We start from the raw sequence: 6,000 nt of genomic DNA on the forward strand, positions 1-6,000 counted from the left end.
GGCGATGCCTTGCTGGCCAGAAATGATTGTTCTCCTTCTGTAACGCTGGATGCCTCCAGGTGGGCCCCCTCTCTATAAGGTTACTTTACCTTGCATGCAGGATCATCCACCAATGACTCGAACTCTCGAGTCTAACACTATATTTGAAGCTATTTCAAATGGAAATCCGTACTTAGCAAGCGTGTCCTTGCCTCTGTTAAAAACCTCATGCTCCAATTTCAGATATTTTCATGATACTTGGGGTGGTTTGGGGATGGATAAATTAAATCTGCTTTTCTCCTTATTGCCTTGCTGGCCTTCTTTGTAACTTCACTTTGTATTCCTTTCTGTTCAATACTTTTCAAAGTACTGAGAGTTTAAAGAGGTACAATAAATCCCAGATCAGTTTTTAATGACCACGGTAAGCCTGCTTGTAATATGTCAGTAAGCTGAACCTAAAAGCCAATGGGGAATAGGCTATTTCTGCCTTAGTAATTGCCTCCACAGAAAGATTTATAATGTCATTATCTGAATCTACAAGAAATAACTCATAGAGCTGAAATACCCTAAAAAAATATTACAATTCTCTTAAAATCTAGTCATTCATAAATGCTAAATCATAAAACTTTTTTCAAGATGGTTTATGTTAAAAGTAAAACCCAGTGAAAATATAAATGCTCGTTTCTTAATCAGATTCTTCATTCTTTATGTATCTGTTTGGAGCTTTGCAGTTTTCTGGGCTATATTTACAAACCTAACATTTGGCCGCCAGAAACCCAACCACTACAAGAAGCCATGGTGTCTGCAAAGGCATTTCTTGTCACCTTTTTTATCTCTGTGTGATAGCAAGGAGGAAGGAGGAAGAGGGTTAGTTAGTATGGCAATAAAATTAATTTCAGCAATAAAAGTCACCTTTTCCCCTAATTTCCCCATGAAAAAAATCCACACTAAACTTCCTGCCAAATGCACCCCGGAGCTGCGTGAAACCATTTGCACGGCTTCCCTGCCCGCACCCCCTCAACATTTCCAAATCAAAACAAGATCAGTCACTATTCTTTCAAATAGCAGGAAACATCCTCCCCAATTTGTCCAGAGTTTAATAAAAACCTGGTAGCCACATTTCCTCGTCTCCCTGTGCCATAAAATAGAGCAACATTTATACGAATGTCTACAGTGCGAAAATGTTCTTTGCAGGAGAGAAATCTATTACGGTTTAAAAAGGACACTTAAGGTGTTTTTCATAATTTGTAAAATCGTATTTTCTCTCCCTTTAAATACAGTAATTGGGTGCAAACATGAATATTGAATCGGGCTCTTTTCAGAAAGTCCTTCCTTCCTCTGGTAGCCTACTCAGGATGGGGATTTGGTTCACATTTTTAATATCTGGGGTTGCAGCTAAGCCTTTGTGGGGACTCTTGTGTGGAGTGAGAAGGTTATTTAAAAGTACTTGGGGGGCAGCCCAGGTGGCTCAGTGGTTTAGCGCTGCCTTTGGCCCAGGGTGTGATCCTGGAGTCCCAGGATCGAGGCCCACATCGGGCTCCCTGCATGGAGCCTGCTTCTCCCTCTGTCTGTGTCTCTGTCTCTCTCTCTCTCTCTGTGTGTGTGTCTCTCATGAATAAAGAAAATATTTTTTTAAAAAGAAATAAATTTAAAAAAAAAAAGGACTTGGGGAAGACAACAGATCTTGTGTCTTTTGTTTGCCATTCTTGCTGCCTCCCCATGGAGCTGACCACCATCAAGCCAGTCCTTGACTGTTATTTCCAGTTCGACATAGCTATAAATGGTACCTCGAGTAACTTGAGGTATCTTAATTCAACATATCCCAAATTGAACTTGCCTTCATTCCCAGAATGTGCCAATCTCAGACAATGACACTATCTGTCCATCTTCTTCCTAGGAACCAGAAACCCAGGCAGAAAGTCAAAACCCCTCATCTCCCACCCTCTCGTCTCCCACTTCCAGACAATGACTAAGGAAGGCAAAGCTGACCTCCAAATATCTCCCAAATATAAATATTTTCTTGCCTCACGATCACCACCAACATTTCTCACCTGACAATTCATCACCCCATATATCACTCCCTTGCTATCCTAAAACCACACAAAAGCCAAAGAGATTTTTGGGAAACTCAAATCTGATCATAAGCCCCATTCAGTGGTTTTATTAATACCCTGGATAAAATTGAAAGTCCTTTTCATGGCTTTCTTCAGAATTTGGTACCCAATGGCCTCAATGATTTCATGATATTTCTGTCTCCACCCCTATACCCTGCCAGCTATCCCCACTTTCTGGTTCTTGGCCCACATTCTCTTATCTCATTGGCCCACACATGCTATTCCTTCTGCATGGAGCAGTTCTAGCTCACCACCTTCCTCACCTAACTCTTTCTCATGATGTGGGTCCCAGAGAAGTTTTCTACACTCCATGGTCTAAAAGAGCTTCCCTTGTAGTACGCTGTCTTAGCAATTTGCATCTCCTCTCTTGTAGCATTCACCACATTTCACATCATTTGCTAAATGCTGGTCCCCTTACCTGGAGGCACCATGGTAGTAGGAAATCAGTTTCCTTTAGCACTCTATCCTCAGCCACTAGTAAAGAGGATCTTGATAAATACTGGATGAATGAATTAGTACTAAAACAGTTCCAGAATTCATCTTTCTATGTCAATGTCTAGTCTGTCCATCCATCCATCCCAACAAATATTTATTATAACGTACACCATACACTACTAAGCATTAGGATGAAGTCATAATAAACTTGGAATAAATAAGACAGAGTTCCTAGTGGAGAAGGGGAAAAAAAAGTATAAGATAATAAGACAATTTTTAAGGATTTTATTTATTTATTTTTGAGAAAGAGTACAAGTAGAGGGAGGAACAGAGGAAGAGGAAGAAGGAGAGTGAGAATCTCAACTAGATTCCCCACTGAGCATGGAGCCTGATGCAGGGCTTGAACTCATGACCTTGAGATCATAATATGAGCCAAAATCAAGAGTTAGACACTTAATTGACTGAGCAACCAGGTGCCCCAAGATAATTTAGCTATTTAAAAAATATACCAGAATCAAACCACAACAGTTTAAAGAAATGGGATGTGGAAAAGGAATTAGCCACTGATCCAGAAGAAGGAAGGTCCAAGCCAGAGGCTCAACAAGTCGAGGGTTCATTGGCAGAAATAAGATTTGTGGGATCAAGCAGGACAGTGTGGCTGGGGCACTGTGACCTGGGGGCCCAGAAGCCTAAAATGGGATGGGGCCAGATCACACAAGATCATGGAAGCTGCAGTATATGGAATATAGATTTTATTTAAGTGCCACAGGAAACCATCTGATGGTTTTAAGGGAAGGAAAAACAGGGTAGGGTTTTTGTTTTAGAAGAACAAGTCTGTTTGCTTTTTGGAACATGGATTAGATGAGGATCATAGTGAAAGCCAAGGTAATTAGGGAGCTGTCTTAATTTGGATGCAAGCTTCAATGACTCCCCATTGCCTATGGAATAAGACTCACATTGTATCACATGACCTTTTAGGCTCCCTGAGTTCTCACCCCTGCTGCCCTATTAGGCCTCCCTCTACACTCCTTAATGGCTCCCCCACTGCAATGGGTCAGCACATGGCACCTTGAACCCACCTGCACGTTTTCCCACCAACCCTTGACATACACCGTCTTTTCTTTTTCTAATTTCGTTGAGTGTATGTGTTCTGCCTCAATTCCCATCTTCTACCTGAGGACTTCAGAACACTCCAGACCATAGCAAGCTTTCTTCTTCCTGAACAATGGGCCATATCTTTTTTTTTTTTTAAGTACACCTATCTTTTGCCACCTCTTGGATTATTGCTTTGTATTATCGCTTACCTCTTGTTATTTTTTTTTCTTTCGTGTGTGCATATGTCTCATTTCCCCAACCACAGTGGAAAAACCCCCGAGAGCAAAGACTTTCCTTATGTTTCTGCAGACACCCCCCCACACACACACACACTGGCTGGCACCATGCTGTGCCCACAGTAGGATGCTCTGTGTGCCGATCTGCAGGGGAGGCAACACTAAATGCACTTGTCAGAACAGAGGGAAACACCAAGTTGCCTTGGTAAGGACTTGGTAAGGTAAGTAGAGGAGTTGAAAGCTGGAGAGAGATCAACAACAACTACTCTGTTTTTTTAATAGCTTCTTCCCTGGAAGGTCCTCCCCTATCAGAACCGCCAAGCTCTGAGTAGAATCAGAGATGGAATGTAAAAGAAGCTTGATGCGCTGTTGATCATTAGCTCTGAAATTCTAATCTGGCTTGAGATCAGAGATTTGGAACTAAGCCCCTCGGAAGGAGCGGCTCAAAGAAGGCCACTACGGAAAAGGTTGCACGCTTAGCATGGCCCTGGATAAATTAGCCGCTTGCACGATGTGAGATTTGAGGGTGGATGGTGGATAACAAGATTGAGGTCAGAGAAAGGTAAGCTGCGGTGCAAGAGAGACAGCAGCATAACCTGACTGCACTACATGGCAGACCGTCCACCCCATCAGAACCATGAATCAGGTTGGGGAGAACTGGCCCCCGGCTTCTCCTTTCTTGCCGTGTGTCTTCACTTGCACAAGCAGGAGTTCTATTGACAGGTTAAGACATTTAACATGAAATAACAGAAGGACAAAGGAGCAAGGCTCACTGAATCACAGCAGTGGTATTTCTGTTCTCTAAAGGTGGTTTCCTGTGTTTATCACACTGAAATTCTGTGAACAGGACCATGGAAACTCATGGGGAGACAGGCAAAGAGAGCTCTAATCAACTGTACATAAAACGTAGAACTGGTAGCTACTGGGAAAAACAACCACTTATTATCCAAGACTTTTTGTAAGAGAAAGAAAGAGGTAATTCAGGAAAGATGGATGGAGGGAGTCATGAATTGCTTCCCTGGGATTAAGAAGAAGCTTGAACTCCTGGTAACACCTTTAAATCTAGAGATTTAGAAGACCCTATTAATTTGCAAACTCCAGAGCATGCTCCCTCGGTCTTGGAACTACTGACATTTGGGGCTGGATAATCCTATGTCGTGGGGGGCTGTCCTGTGCCCAGTATCGCTGAGCTCTACTCACTAGACTCACTAGATGCTGCACTCACTAGATGCCCCACTCACTAGATGTCCCCAACCAGCTGCAACCAAAAAATGCCTCTAGATGTTGCTAAGTGTGCCCTGGAGGGGAGGGTGGCACAAAATCACCTCCAGTTAAAAATCCCTGAGCTACAGAGACAGAAAGACTTGGGTTTAAGTTTTAGATTCGCCATTTCTTCATCTGTAAAATGGGAATAAACACCAGCCACTGTAAAGAACTGTGGGGAGCATTTAATGAATGAGATATGTAAACCATGAGAACATTCTGGCACAGAGTAAAGGCTCAATACATATCAGCCATCTCTATTCTTATTGCTGTTATTTATTGATCATGGCCCAGGCAGGTAATTCCACACTCCGAATATTAGTTTTAACTCTTCAAAGCGACCTAAAGAAAAGACGATTTTTTTTTTTCCATGTGATATTATTTCTCATGCTTGCTAAAGAGGAGTCATGTATCTCTGGCCATGAAATTTCTCACAGGTCTGCTCAAGGCCCCTGAATTGTCATCTCACACTACAAGTAACTTGAGTATCAAAGAAATCTTCCAGTATTTGCCTTCTTAGAAAGAAAGAAGGAAAGAGAGACAGAAAGCGTGAGCTCATTTTTTTCTCATGCAAGTCAATTTCCAAATGAAACAGTAGACGAATGTCACGCACACCAATTACCTAATTGTGAAACTGATCTTCACTTAAAGCATCCATGTTTGTGACATAAATAGTAGTGAAGTGGTAAGTTTTCAGCATGATTGTTAGGCTGATTGCTGAGTGCCAGATATCAGAGGCTAAAGAGGTTTTAGCCTGAAGATTCACTTCAGCACCTTTCAGTTGAGGGAAAATCACTTTAAGTAAATTAAAATAAACTATGTCCTCCACGTCAGTCCTAGGTAATCTCCCACTGTGTGTCAGAATTTGTGGTCTCGCA

This window comes from Vulpes vulpes, chromosome 14, assembly GCF_048418805.1.
Source record: "Vulpes vulpes isolate BD-2025 chromosome 14, VulVul3, whole genome shotgun sequence".
Classification (NCBI taxonomy): domain Eukaryota; kingdom Metazoa; phylum Chordata; class Mammalia; order Carnivora; family Canidae; genus Vulpes; species Vulpes vulpes.